This window comes from Lepidochelys olivacea (genome assembly GCF_965140295.1).
Source record: "Lepidochelys olivacea isolate rLepOli2 genome assembly, chromosome: 1".
Classification (NCBI taxonomy): Eukaryota; Metazoa; Chordata; order Testudines; family Cheloniidae; genus Lepidochelys; species Lepidochelys olivacea.
Genome location: NC_140411.1, coordinates 127676050 through 127691844, shown reverse-complemented (window position 1 = coordinate 127691844; position 15795 = coordinate 127676050). Strand labels below are relative to the sequence as shown.

Here is a 15795-nt window from a genome sequence, read left to right as displayed (position 1 = left end):
CCAGAAACAAATAGTAAAATAAGGATGATGGTGATGATTACGTCTATAACTGAGAATGTAGTAGTAACAGGTGTACATACTGCTAAACCATGGTGCCTGTCCATTTGATGTCATTTTCTAAACACCTATAAATAATTCTGTCTTTCAGGTTGGATGTGGCACCTCAAAGTTATCATGTCACATCTCCTTCTCTCTCCACATGCAAAGAGGCAATAACGACAATGCTGAGATAATATAGTAATTCAAGAAAATAAAATATTTTTGAAAGTGAATGACATTTGAGTACCATTCTTTGCCTCGTAATGTCAAAGTAAAAGCACAGCTAATAAAACTACTTATAGCACTTAGAGGAGTTTACTGACACTGAAAACCTTGTCTTTTTTAAAGAAGAATAAAGGCAATTGCTAACAGGAGGAAAGTATGTTGTTGGGCAGCAAGGTTAGTCTCCTTGCTGTGACCAATGCAAGTGGCATGCCTCTTAAATAATATCTCATTCTTTTTTTTAATGCAAAAGTGAGAAGCAATCCTTTCAATGAAAGAAGGCAGTGTCTTTCGACTCAGTTTAAAAAAACCCAAAACAAAAGCCAAACTGCAGATTATATTTTATTAAAATGTGAAAGCCAGAAATGTTTGAAGATATCCTTGACCTTCAAGCTCTTTTCTTAAATATGGGAACAACAGATGAGGACTGTGAATGTTTAAAATTGCATGACTTTAGAAATGGATGGAGTGCTAATGAAGTCTAGAAACATTCTTGTTGGGTTCAGAAGGCAGAGCTGCCTAATAAATTAAGGAACTGCCCAAGAAAGGCAATGATCAGCCATGGCATGTTGGCAAAGACAAACACACAGGTCCTTATTAGTGACACAATATAAAAAGCAACATCAATTTAAACCCCCTCCCTTGTCAGGATTTCTAAGCTAATGATTTGCCCTTTTACACGTGGAGCGCTGTGTTACATAAAGGATCTCCAATCACCGTAGAATGGATGTGAAAAACATGACCTAAATGGAATGATGTGGCTACTGTACACTAAACTCTTTTTGTTAAGAAATTTGGAAGATAACATATGTGATATGAGAAGGGCTATAATCAATTTAAATGGTCTATTAGGAAAAAAAAAGACTTATTTCAATGAAAGCTCTAGAAATCCTGTGTTTCATCCATCCAGATATTAATAGTCCATCATCACGTAATCAGGATGGTTTTATAGTCTATTTTATTTATTGGGACAGAAGAATGTAAATAAAAGGTTTAGCAGGGGTCAGAAGTTACTAAAATTAAAAAAAAAAATCTACCTACATTTAGAAATGGTCTATTTGCTGTAGAAATCTAAAGTACTGAAAATAGTGCCTCGTCTTTTAAATAATGAAAGGCCCTGAATTGATAAGAACAATCCTTCTTGCCCTACTCATGCAAAAGTTCCATTGAATTTTGCAAGAATAATATAATCAGGATTTGGCCCCCCAAATGCATTGATTCAGAAACTATTGCTAAAAGAACTATAGCTGGAATCCTTAAGCGATAAAAATTAAAATTACATCCAGGCCTGCCGCCAGCATGCACTCTATTACAAAGGAGCGCAAAACTAGCCTTGTCAGTACTGTATATGTAAATTATTTTCTAAATGGGAAAAATACCTTTAAGTGTTTTCATTTCATTCCATCTTGCCTACCCAACAAAATCATATTTGGAAACTTTTTTGATAGGTCTTCAAAATTCCTTGTTTGTTAAAAGGACACAATTAAGTGATTATTTTTATAGCTTTTTGTAGAAGCTCCATTTTCTGTTATAACTCTAGGAAACTTGAAAATGATTGTTTTCCCTACCAATTTTGCCACTGAAATTTACATCAACATTTACAACTTTAGCTTATGATTGTGCCTTATCACCTAGCCAGAACATCTTTGTTTATGCACGAGTATCACTGGTGATGAAAACATAGATCTCAGAATAGTATGCATTAGTGAAGGGTTCCTGCAAAGTTGGCAGAGTGAATACAAAATAAGGGTACAAATGCATCCCTTGCCTAATTCAATTGGAGAGACCCCATGTATGAATTTGGCCCACTGTGTTTTTATAGGCATGACATCTCTTGCTTTTTATTGTTATTTTTTTGGGTGGGGAGGGGAAAGGCATATGTATTTTTCTATAAAAAAAATATACATAGAGCCCCTAATGTAACGGGGTCCTGGTCCATGACAAGGACTCCGAAGCACTCTGATAATACAAATAATAATAATAATAATAAATGTAGACAATATAATCAAGTCTAGATGGTACACATTTTATCATGTCTGTGTATCACTGCTATTTTACTGAATGGAATTGAAACCACTAGACTGTGTGCCATAAGGCCTGTACGTCTGACAGCTGATGGAGATTCTCTTTCAGCTCATGTTGTAGAGATCCAATCTTTTGGAGCAAATGGATCACCGGTCTATTTCTGCTGTTGTAGGTAGCCACCAATTTGTTTACAATATTGAAGTAACCAAAGCCAGACAATTTCATCTGATGCAAATCACAAAATAGAGAATAATAATAATTAAAAGGTCCAAGCAGTACTATATCATTTTCCATTCAACTGAGGATCACAGGCTCAGTGGGTAAAATCCTGATGCCATTGAAGTTAATGGCAAAACTTCAATAGGGCCAGGAGTTCACCCAATGTATTTATTTATTTATTTTGATTTTCAACATACAAACATTACCAAGAATGCCTACTTCAGGCACTAACATACCAGCAAAAATACAAAACTAAAACTGTCAGCGGGCAGTTGCAACCATCTCTCTCCATGCAAAAAACAAACAAACAAACAACAGTCTATACAGAAAATTGAAACTTTCCTTCTTCTTAGCTCTTGCAGAACACAGAACCCTACAATTAAATAATCCACACTCCAAGATAGATTCCTAAATGCCAGCCCAAATAGATGGACTTTGCAGTGTGCCATAGAACAGTGGTTCTCAACCAGGGGTACATGTACCCGTGGGGGTACCAAGAGGTCTTCCAGGGGGTACATTAACTCATCTAGATATTTGCCTAGTTTTACAACAGGCTACAAAAAAAGCACTAGCAAAGTGAGTACAAACTAAAATTTCATACAGACAATGACTTGTTTATACTGCTCTATATACTATATACTAAAATGTAAGTACAATATTTATAATCCAAATGATTTATTTCATAATTATATGGTAAAAATGAGAAAGTAAGCAATTTTTCAGTAATAGTGTGCTGTGACACTTCTGTATTTTTATGTCTGATTTTGTAAGCAAGTAGTTTTTAAGTGAGGTGAAATTTCAGTGTACGCAAGACAAATCAGACACCTGAAAGGGGTACAGTAGCCTGGAAAGGTTGAGGGCCACTGCCCTAAAGGTTAATAAAGTTGGATTATTTCAGCTGGCGTGAAAGAGTTAATTCCAAAGTGGAGGGGCCCTCGTTGAGAGCAGCTCCTCATAAGCTTCCTCTCTTTGCCCCAGACACTACAATTCAAGCACCTCTGCTGATCTCAACAATATTACGTAGTCAGAGATTGGATACAAGTACAATAAAAATAGAATGCACCTATTATTAAAAGAGATTTTATAATGAACAAGTTGTAGTCTGAGAAAGTACTATACCAAAGCTAACCCAAGAACTCAGTGTTCATCTTATAGAACATGAAGGCATGTTGCCTGGAAGCGTAGATGACATTTTTAAGTTTCAAGTCATTCAATTATGTTGTTGTTATTGTACTGCAGATCTTCACAATATGGAACAATGTTCACCCCTGGCATCTGTTAGCAGTCTCCCTTCCAACCTGCTGATCTATCTAGATTTTTCTGTCCACCATATAGTGTGAATCACCAGATCCATATTTGTGAGGGTGGAATTCCAAAAGGGGGCAGTTTAACCAAATATAGCTAAATGCATAAAGTTGTGTGGTGCTGTACTCATCTGAAAGTGTTAGATAAGGAGCAAATACATTGAGCCTAAGATGCTCCTAACATCAATCTTACCTTAAGTGTATGAGCCTGCATAAGTGTGCAAACAATAGGGAGCCATCCGGATACAAACATGTGACATCTTTATCCTATCCTTCTCCAAAATAATATATGCAAACATGTGCTTTGAAATTGATGACCAGTGTTTCACGCCTCTGTGACATAGCTGAAAAAGAGTGCAGCCCACTGTACATTTTCTGTTATAGAACTCTTATGATTACAATCAGTTGTTCAAACCTTCCTTTATGCCATCAGTATCTCCTGTACGCTCGCATGTTCGCATCCGAAGGGTGTTGGTTTATTCAAGTGTAGAGAGCAAGAGTCCATATTGCATGACATAGCAGACTTGTACAGATGGCCTTCCCTAGATGATAAAAGCATCAAAACAAACTGTGGCTTAATGCAAATCCCTTTATGTACTCCCAGTGGAAAAATGTCTTGAGTGAAAAAAGAAAAGGAGGACTTGTGGCACCTTAGAGACTAACCAATTTATTTGAGCATAAGCTTTCGTGAGCTACAGCTCACTTCATCAGATGCATGCCGTGGATGCATCCGATGAAGTGAGCTGTAGCTCACGAAAGCTCATGCTCAAATAAATTGGTTAGTCTCTAAGGTGCCACAAGTCCTCCTTTTCTTTTTGCAAAGACAGACTAACACGGCTGTTACTCTGAAACCTGTCTTGAGTGAGTAAGGGAAAGCAGGTGGAGCAGGATGTGGGGAGAGAAGCCATGTAGAAGCAAGAGGACTTGAGGAGAACCAGGGTCAGCTGGAGGGGGTGGAGAATAGCTAGAGGAGCAAGGAGGAACTCGAGTAGTCAGCAACATCTGGGAATTCAGGGGATAACTAAAGGGGTGAAGAGTCTGGGAGAGGAATAGTTAGATGGAGGAAGTCTAGAAGATTGCTGGGTGGCAAAAGAGCGAGACACAGCCTGGGTGAGTTGTTGTGGGAGGGAAGCAGAGCGAGAGGAGGTGAGTTGTTGGGGGTAGTGGGAGCCTGCAAGGCTTTTGGGGATGTGAGTAGTCTGGGGTGGGGGGGGTCACCTTTTTCATTCTGTCCCCTTCCAGCCTCTGCACTCTGATCCCCCTCTGCCGAGCCTCTCGCTTCCCTATCAGCAATGCACGGGGCAGGAGTTACCACCTCCTAATCGCTGAAGCTCCAATACTGACCTAGGGACAATGGAGGGGAGACCAGCGGGGCAGAGGGAGGTGGCAGAGAGGAGAGGCCAGAGAATCCAGGACCACAGCAGAGCCATGGTCGCTGGGGAGGAGGAACTGCAGTTGCAGTCCAGTTGACAGCGCAGTATCGTACATGGCCAGCAAGCAGGTGTGACAGAGCTGGCTGCCAAATGTCAGCATGTCCCATGAGAGACAGATGATACTTGTGTCCCTAGCAAAATCAAAATATGGTGAGGAAACCAAAAGCATAGAATTCATAGCAAATAATTTACTAATTTAATTTAGCCCCTTGTCCTGATCACACAATATCTATGGACAAATCGTTATGCTCTTGAATCTACTAGTTATCCAATTAATGTCATTTTCAGTGTTTTACTTTATGGGTTGATCACAAATATCCATTCCAGATGTGTTGCTTAGGTTTGTTTGGTCATGTTGGTCATGTGACAGGGAAAATATTGGTGCACTCAAATTCAAAATTTGGTTCCTTCAAATTTGCAGGTCTCTTTGAAATTCACTTTCTGTGAATCTTTGTGCCGGTAAAACTTTTCTCCAATGTTCGTGGGAACAAAATGTATTTGAAGTAAAATCACTCATTAACTGTGCCAGTCATACAAACCTTCCAGAGTACTATCACATGCTCCTGCTCCCAAAGTCTCTTACTTAGTGGCTCAAATTTTAATATTTTTTGAAACTACCCCTGCATGTTCTTTAGGAGACAAAAGTCTCCTCCTCTGCATGCTGCAGAACAGGCTGTTCCAAGAAGCAATTACTTAAGGTGCCGAGAAATTGCTTGTCTAAACCCTATCCCATTGGAACATTTGGCGAGTTTATATGAGGGTAGTTGATGTCCCCCATTGTTACTATTTTATTATCTCTTGTTACCTATTTGATTTCTCTCAGCAGTCTACACTTAATATCATTTTATTGATCTGGAATCTAATAGTACAAGCCTATTGGTATATTTGTATTCTTACGATATGGCACTTGTGTCCATAAACATTTGACTGTGTGATCTTCTCCACTCAGAGGGTAAAATCCTGACCCCATTCAAATTATTTAGAGTTCTGCCATTGACTTGAATGGGCCCAAGATTTCTCTTTCAATTTTTATTTCACTAGATGCAACGGAATCTTGTATGCACATAGTATCATCCCTCCACCTCTCCAATCTAACTCATCTTTTCTGTATAATTTATAGTCCGCTATTACAGTATCCCATTGGTTTTTTTTGTTCCATCATGTGGACTTATTATACTCCTACAAATGTACAGTTTATGCTTGGGACTATCAAAGGGCCAGAAGAGAATTAGGCACTCAAATCCCATTGAATGTCAATGGGAGTTGCACACCTAACAACCTTAGGCTCCTTTGAAAATCCCAGCCTACAGTGCAAAATTCTTAAACAATGATGAGGGAGAATAAATTAATGATGACTTTAACAAGACTATAACACTGATCTGCTTTTTTTTTAAACCGTGAAGGATAAGGAAATAAGATAGAGATACTGAAGATATAACAAAGATCTTATAAATAGAGTTTTTTAGAAAAAGCAAGTAACAGAAAAAAGGGAATCAAATTTTCAGGACCAAATGATATACATTCCAGAGTGTTCAAAGAATCAGTTAATAAACTTTGAAAAGTTAGGACAAGTTGGGATGTACCCAAAGAGAAAGATATGAGCTATCTATTTATATATGAATAATTTATCATCATATATTTATGGATACATGATAAAAACAAGATTTTATAAAGACAAATTCAAGTCAGATAAACTTGATCACTTTATTGGGATAAAATTACAAAATGACGGATTGCTGTAGATGTAACATACCTGGACATTATAGTAAAGCATTCGATATCATCTCCTAAAACCTTAACGTGAAAACATAATGATTGGAACTGAGATTGCCACATGGACTAACGACTTGTGGAAGGACTGTAAACAAAGGATAGCGAGTAATAAAAACCCCTAAAGTACTAGGCTGAGGGAGGTTGCCAGTGGTGTCCCACAGAGATCAGTATTAGGCCCTGCTTTAATATCTTAGTTAAGAATCTAGAAACGCAGTAAACAACACTGAGTAAATTGAAATATGAATGTCTATATTTTGACTAACTGACATCAAAGGGAAAATCTGCTTCCCAAACCACCTACCCTGAGGAGTATAAACAGCACGGAGGGAAAGGAATTATTCAGGGTGCTTTTAGGACGGAGGATCAAATTTATAAACTGAAAAACCAGGACACCTGTCCCTAGAGGGGAATTGAACAGGTGAGCGGTTAGGTTAGGGGTAGTCACAGAAGTGTGCACTGCAGGCTGTTGGGAGCTGGATTGTATGATATATTGCTCCCTCTCCCTCTCTATTTTCAGAATAAAAACGCAAGCATTGTACAGTAAAAGGTGAGGTGGGAGAAAATTGTTTGTCCTTTTAATGGTCCTTTTTGGTCCCAACCTCTAATGGTACAGGAAAGCTTTAGCTGAATATCAGGCAGGATTTCCTAATGATATGGGTCTCCAAAACCCCCCTCGAGTAAAGCTTGCAGGATCAGGTCCTGTGAGATCCATTAAACTGTGAAATCATCTTGTAGAAAAGTGCTGAAAATCTCATCTGAACCTGAGATATTTAAAACCGGACTGATCAAATAATTAAGAATGTAGTTTAGGGAATTATCCTGAATTCTAAATACTAAATGAGCCAATAGCTTTTTAGTAGTCTCCACTACCCCAATCTTTCATTTCTATGATTATATAACTTTAACATACTATGTAGCACTAATTGGGCTAATTTAATAAAAAAAACCTAAACATTTAAAAAAGGCAACCACATTTTATAATTACCTACTTCTTGTCCCTTTGTCTTTAATTTCTTCCATAGCTAAAATATCCACTTATCTTTGATATTCATTAAAATATAATGTGAGTCTCTTCCAATAAAGGCCAAATTCTGTTCTCAGATGCACACAGGTCCCATTGACTTTAGTGAGAATTGCACGTCCACCATCTGATGATAGATTTTGACCCTAAGAAATGGTTGATTAAAGCTCCTTCCTTAACTTGAGACATCCACATAGTGGCGCTCTCAATAGTATGACTGATGGGCTGTAGTGCCTTTTTTTCTCCAGTTAGCTACCTGAGTCAGTGGTTTTTAGGTGATTTCCTTAGAATGTCTAAAGATTCATTAAATGGCAATATGCCAGTCAGAGAATTCTTGTTTTACATAGTGTTTTGCTTCTCTGTTACATTGGTACTTGGCATTTTAGCTGCCATTTCAAAACAGCTTAGAGATCCTTTACCCTGAGCCTGTTGTCACTGTAAATGCTTACCAATGTTCTGTGATTTTCCATTAAAAAGTTAATAACGATAGCCCTGATCTTGTGACGAGAATTGTGCTGGGGGAACCCTGTGCCTTTGTGGAGATCCACTGAAGTGAGCAGGGTTCTGTGCAGACAGAGGAGTCTTCCTCTGCAGTTCTCTTTAAATATTTCTCTTCTGTATTTGGGGAAAAAAACAGATTATATAGTCTCATCATAGGGTGATAACACTGTTTCCATTCCACTGTTAGCTCTAGAGGATGTTAAAAAGAAGCTACTAAAGTGAGACATTTTAAAATTATCAAATCCAAATAACATGGGCCCATATAATCTTCATCCAAGAATATTAAAGGAATTGGCACATATAATTGCATGCCCATTAGCAAGAATTTTTAATGAATCTGTAAACTCAGGGGTTGTACCCTATGACTGGAGAATTGCTAACATAGTTCCTATTTTTAAGAAAGGAAAAAAAAAGTGATCCGGGTAACTGCAGGCCTGTTAGTTTGACATCTGTAGTATGCAAGGTCTTGGAAAAAATTTTGAAGGAGAAAGTAGTTAAGGACATTTAGGTCAATGGTAAATGGGACAAAATACAATATGGTTTTACGAAAGGTAGATCGTGCCAAACGAACCTGATCTCCTTCTTTGAGAAAGTAGCAGATTTTTTAGACAAAGGAAACGCAGTGGATCTAATTTACCTCGATTTCAGTAGGCGTTTGATACCATGCCACATGGGGAATTATTAGTTAAATTGGAAAAGATGGGGATCAATATGAAAATTGAAAGGTGGATAAGGAATTGGTTAAAAGGGAGACTAGAGCGGGTTATACTGAAAGGTGAACTGTCAGGCTGGAGGAAGGTTACCAGTAGAGTTCCTCAGAGATCAGTTTGTGGATGATACAAAGCTGGGAGGTATTGCCAATTTAGAGAAGGACTGGGGTATCATACAGGAGGAGCTGGATGACCTTGTAAACTGGAGTGATAGTAATAGGATGAAATTTAATAGTGAGAAGTGTAAGGTCATGCGTTCAGGGATTAATAACAAGAATTTTAGTTATAAGCTGGGGACGCATCAATTAGAAGTAAAGGAGGAGGAGAAGGACCTTGGAGTATTGGTTGACCCAGGATGACTATGAGCCGCCAATGTGATATGGCTGTGAAAAAAGCTAATGCGGTCTTGGGATGCATCAGGCGAGGTATTTGCAGTAGAGATCAGGAGGTGTTAGTACCGTTATACAAGGCACTGGTGAGACCTCATCTGGAATACTGTGTGCAGTTCTGGTCTCCCATGTTTAAGACGGATGAATTCAAACTGGAACAGGTACAGAAAAGGGCTACCAGGATGATCTGAGGAATGGAAAACCTGTCGTATGAAAGGAGACTCAAGGACCTTGGCTTGTTTAGCCTAACCAAAAGAAGGCTGAGGAGAGATATGATTGCTCTCTATAAATATATCAGAGGGATAAATACCAGGGAGCGAGAGGAATTATTTAAGCTCAGTACCAGTGTGGACACAAGAACAAATGGATATAAATTGGCCATTGGGAAGTTTAGACTTGAAATTAGATGAAGGTTTCTAACCATCAGAGGAGTGAAGTTCTGGAATAGCCTTCCAAGGGAAGCAGTGGGGGCAAAAGACCTATCTGGCTTCAAGATTAAACTCGATACGTTTATGGAGAAGATGGTATGATGGAATAACATGATTCTGGCAATTAATTATCTTTAAATATTCATAATGGCCTGTGATGGAATGTTAGATGGGGTGGGATCTGAGTTACTACAGAGAATTCTTTCCTGGGTATCTGGCTGGTGAATCTTGCCCACACGCTCAGGGTTCAGCTGATTGCCATATTTGGGGTCGGGAAGGAATTTTCCTCCAGGGCAGATTGGCAGAGGCCCTGGGGGGTTTTCATGTTCCTCTGTAGCATGGGGCACGGGTCACTTGCTGGAGAATTCTCTGCACCTTGAAGTCTTTAAACCGTGATTTGAGGACTTCAGTAGCTCAGACATAGGTGAGAGGTTTATTGCAGGAGTGGGTGGGTGAGATTCTGTGGCCTGCATTGTTCAGGAGGTCAGACGAGATGATCATAATGGTCCCTTCTGACCTTAATATCTATGAATCTATAAGAGTTTTAAAAGATCTGCTGGGGAAGTTTCAGAAGACTGGAAGAAAGCTAATGTAGTGCCAAATGTTTTTAAAAAAGGAATGACCTGGGTAATTATAGGCCTATCAGCCTGACATCGATGCTGGGCAAGGTAATGGAGCCACCGATATAGGACACAATTAATAAAGAACTAAATGAGAGCAGTGTAATTAATGCAACTCAACATGGGTTTATGGAAAATAGATCCTGTCAAAGTAACTTTGATATCTTATTTTCATGAGATTACAAGGTTGGCTGATAAAGGTAATAATGTTGATGTAACATACTTGGACTTCTTTAAGGTATTTGATTTGGTACCACACAACATTTTCATTAAAAAAATTAAAAAACAGAATGATATAAAATTAACCTGGCACACATTAAATGGATTAAAAACTGGCTAACTGATAGGTCTCAAAATGTAACTGTAAACAAGAAATAGATTGAGAGGGTCTGTTTCAGGTAGGATCCCACAGGGATCAGGTTTTGGCTCTATGCTGTTTAAAATCTTTATCAATGACCTGGAAGAAAACATAAAAATATCACTGATAAAGTTTGCAAATAACTCAAAAATTGAGGAAGTGGTAAATAATGAAGAGGACAGCTCATAGATTCAGGGTGATCTGGATTGCTTAGTAAACTGGGCACAAGCAAACAATATACATTTTAAGATGGGTAAAGGTAAATGTATACATCTAGGAACAAAGAATGTAGGCTGCACTTACAGAATGGGGGACTCTATCCTGAGAAACAGTCACTCTGAAAAAGATTTAGGGGTTGTGGTGGATAATCAGCTGAACATGAGCTCCTAGTGTGATTCCAAAGCCAAAAGAGCTAAAGTGATTCGGAGATGCATAAACAGGGGAATCTCAAGTAGGAGTAGAGAGATTATTTTACCACTGTATTTGCACTGGTGCAATTACTGCTGGAATATCATATCCAGTTCTGGTGCCCACAATTGAAGAAGGATATTGAAAAACGGGAGCGGGTTCAGAGAAGAGCCACGAAAATGATTAAGAGATTAGAAAACATGCTTTCTAGTGATAGACTCAAGGAGTTCAATCTATGTAGATTAACAAAGAGAAAATTAGAGGGTGAGACTTAAATATTTGCTCCCTATGTAGATTCTTACAATGGGCTCTTCAAAATAGCAGAGGAAGGTGTAAATCAATCCAATGGTAGGAAGTTGAAGCTAGACAAATTCAGACTGGAAATAAGGCATACATTTTTAACGGTGAGAGTAATTAACCACGGGAACAATTTACGCTGGGTTGTGGTGGATTCTCCATCACTGACAAATTTGAAATCAAGATTGAATGCTTTTCTAAAAGACGTGCTCTAGGAATTATTTTGGGGATGCTCTATAGCCTGCGTTGTACAGGAGATAGATGATCATAATGGTCCTTTCTGGCTTTAGAATCTATGAATCTTGGGAGGATCCAATGTTAAGGCCTAGATTCTGCAGTCAGAACTTCAAAGAGGCTCTGTATAGGCACAAGGGTCTGCAGACATGGATCAAATTACAGGTCAGGGCCTAAAAATTTGACTTCACCAAAAGTACACTTTGATATCCAAAGAGATTAAACAGGACGCACGAGTCAGTGAAAATTTAAGTGAGATGACAGTGAAAGAGAAAATGTTAGTGAACACCACTGCAAACTCTTATGATTTTATCTTACAATATTTGGTGGTTTTCTTAGAGCCTCAGCTTCTGGACTCATGATAGCACCAGACACCCAGCTTTCACTTTAAGGAAAGTAAGATTCTAGCCTTCATGACTGCAGAAAAAAGCATGAAAACATGAACCAATTCCACCTAAAGGGATCAAAACCCTGAAGACAAATACAAAGGACCTAAAACTTACATTTTTTAAACAATCTCATGATATTTTGGGACCCGACTCATGATTTTTGAATGTTTGGGGTTGGCACTACTGATGTATTTACATACATTTTAGGTTACCTTTTTCACATTCGTGTGTTTGCCACTTCAGGTGCTGTTTACATAGATTTCTTGACATTTTAATGGCTTCCATTGAATCAGAAAGGTTTCTTCCATGCACCCAAGAGTTTAAATTTTAAAAAAATCTGGTTTTAATTTGTATTTGTTTGTGGTAAAATTGATTCAGGTACTGCAGGCCTGGGCAAGACCTTCTGAGACCCTTAAAATAGGGTAGTTCGTGGAATGCCTCTATTGAGAGGAATTTGCATTAACTGAGTGCCACAGAATGGGCTTCTGTCTGGCTTATTGGCCAGGGTTGGGCTGTTTATGAGCCCATGGATTTTTGCAAGTGTTGCACATAAGCAAAGGGGTTATAGAAGGGTTACAGCTGCTGCTGCTGTGCAGTAGCTTCCCCACAGGCAGTCCATTTACTTAGGCTCTCTAGAGAGATGTGAATGTCACTTGATATTTGGCTGATCAGTAAAACAGAAAATTCCACCACGAGCAATCAACTTCTTTGTGTGAACATGTCTCAGCTAACTATGCTCTCTCAGATAAGCTCATTAAGCTATGGAGACTGACATTCGCTCCTTTAGAAAGTTATCAGGTATTAGAGAGATTCATCTGCTAGTTCAGGACAGCAGTTCAGTTTTATTTCAAATCAAAACCAAACAGAGTTGCATTTGGCATGGAGAAAAGGGAAGGCAGGCAGACTGAGAGAAAGGACACCATGATAACGTAAATCAAACTAGATCTGAGACCATGTTTCTTTGCAGTTGTGAAAGAAATAGCATTCATTACCTCCTGATGCTTAAGCACAGTCAGCAATGCTCAGCAGTGACAAAACTGATTTGGACTAAGTAACAGCTTGCATTGCAGCAGGAGGCTTAACTATGTAAATATTTGAAACTGTAACCATACATGTTTTTAAACTTAACTGGCAAAATAATCTTCAAACTGCCAAAAGTTCAGTGTGTGTCTCAAAGAACTGACATTGGCATAGTCACGAAGTGGCAGCTGACCCGGATGTGTGGTGTTGCCTAGCAATCCCGCACTATCACATACAACCCAAATGTGGGTTAGAATGATTTACACAAGGAGAAAACAAAATGCTAATTTGCACCAGAAGGTTCTAGTTTTCTGTTGTGATTAGGAATTATATTAATTTATAACACCTCTTTTCTTCCTAACACATGAAACTGGAATCATCTGTCCAAAGTCTGTAAACAGGTGAGTTCTTTCGTCTTCAATGCATTCAACTAATTTGTTTCCCTGAGGACAGTGGTTCTCAACTGTGGTCCACCGTTTGTTCAGGGAAAGCCCCTGGCATGCCGGGCCAGTTTGTTTACCTGCTGCGTCCACAGGTTCAGCCGATCGCGGCTCCCACTGGATGCGGTTCGCCGCTCCAGGCCAATGGGAGCTGCGGGAAGCGGCGCAGGCCGAGGGATGTGCTGGCCACCCTTCCCGCAGCCCCCATTGGCCTGGACCGGCGAACTGCGGCCAATGGGAGCCACAATCGGCCGAACCTGTGGACGCGGCAGGTAAACAAACCGACCCGGCATGCCAGGGGCTTTCCCTGAACAAGCAGTGGACCACAGTTGAGAACCACTGCCCTAAGAGATAACCTTTTTTGAAAAAGGTAAATGCAAAGGAAGGGTTCTTCTAATACCATCTGAAAGGCATTCTAGATGCTCAGAATTATGGATGTATCACCCAGACAGTGATCGTGCAGTGAACTCTGCACATTGACCCCACATGGAGCCCAGTTGACTTCCAGTGTAGAGGTTTGTCCACATGGAACTCATTGCATGATCAAACAAACATTTTGGGCAAAATCTCACTCCACAGGGAAAGCCCACATTCCAAGAGAAGTGTGGAGCTCATGTGTCATCCTATCATTGCTAAAGTGGAGATATACAGATTTTGGACCTTTGGTGGAAGGTGTTTAGAGCAGGTTTCTCAACCCATGGGTTGGGACCCAAAATTGGGTCACCAGAATATTTCAAAGGATCATGTGGCAGCTCCTGTGGCTCCTGTCCCCAAGGGGTAGCTGGGCTCACCTCTCTGCTCCAGGCACTGTGACCTCTGAGGTCCCAGTGGCACGCAGGTTTGGCCCAGGCCAGAGGCGCTGACTCCGTGAGTGCTCCGGGGCTGGTGCCAGCGGTGAAAGTAATAATACATTGTTACCGGTACAGGAGCTGGCTCCGTCCCCTGGAAGGGGCAGGGCCTTGGGTGGAAGGGGCGGGGCTGGGGGGAAAGCCTCCCCCCAGACAGCCCATCTGCGCTGCCTGGCTCCCACCACCCGTGGCTCCGGCAGTGATTTAAAAGGGCCTGGGGCTCCGGCTGCTGCTGTCGGAGGCCCGGGGTGGGCCAAAGGGGGAAGGACGTTTGCTTTAACAGCCTTGCACCTTTTGCCTCCCCTGTTGGCGCCCTTGCCAGTAGGGTCTATATCGGCAGGGCTGCCACCGGCGGGGTTGGGGGGAAGGGGCAGCAATGTTAAGGCGCTGCCATGGCAGCGCTTTAACGTGGGCTGCGTATGGGCTGGTATCAGCTTCTTACCAGTATGCCATACCGCCCCATACCGGCTCACTTCCACCCCTGGCTGGTGCACCCACGGGGGAAAACATGGTGGGTGCTGAGCACCCACCAGCAGCAGCCCTATCAGCTCCCTTCTTCCCCCCAAGTGCATCCCACCCGCCGGTGGGCCCCACCAATCAACACTTCCCCCATCTCCCTGCACCTCCCACCCACCGTGATCACCTGTTTCACGGCAAGCGGGAGGCTCTTGGGGGAAGGAGAGAGGAGCGAGGGCCCAGCACGCTCGGCGGAGGTGGTGGAACAGGGCAGGAAGGGGTGGAGGTGAAGCGGGGGTGAGAAAAGGAGGGGTGGGGCAGGGGCTTGGAAAACGGGTTGGGGGGAAGGGGTGGAGTAGGAGTAGGGCCTGGGGCAGAGCTGTGGGTCAAGCACCCACCAGCACATTGGAAAGTCGGTGCTTGTGGCCCAGTCATCATGATGACAAGAGTCCAGGTAGGCCAAATTTGAGTGAGTAGCACTGCAACCCCATGAGCCAGGTCACAACTCCACTCACACAAATTTGTCATGGGCTCCACTCACACAAATTTGTCATATCAGTCATGGGGGGCAAACCTGAGCGGACTGTAACCCCAGAGGTTGCAACGCTCGGAGCGGAGAGCCAAGCCAAGCCAGCCCCACAGCACAGGAACTGCAGGAACC

The 15795-nt window shown here is 41.1% G+C and overlaps 1 protein-coding gene across 10 annotated transcripts in view; it reads left to right on the top strand.

Annotated features, from left to right (window-relative positions):
* Positions 1–15795, top strand: part of ZBED1 (zinc finger BED-type containing 1) — a 290772-nt gene that overhangs the window by 22552 nt on the left and 252425 nt on the right. For 5 of the 10 annotated variants that reach the window (XR_014709554.1, XR_014709555.1, XR_014709556.1 and 2 more), the window contains one exon: positions 149–264. The exons of 4 other annotated variants lie outside the window; for them this stretch is intronic. The gene's annotated coding sequence lies outside the window, so the exon portion shown is untranslated. Of the gene's footprint in view, positions 1–148; positions 265–15795 lie in introns of those variants that run through there. One more of the 10 variants, XR_014709559.1, reaches the window with a different exon arrangement.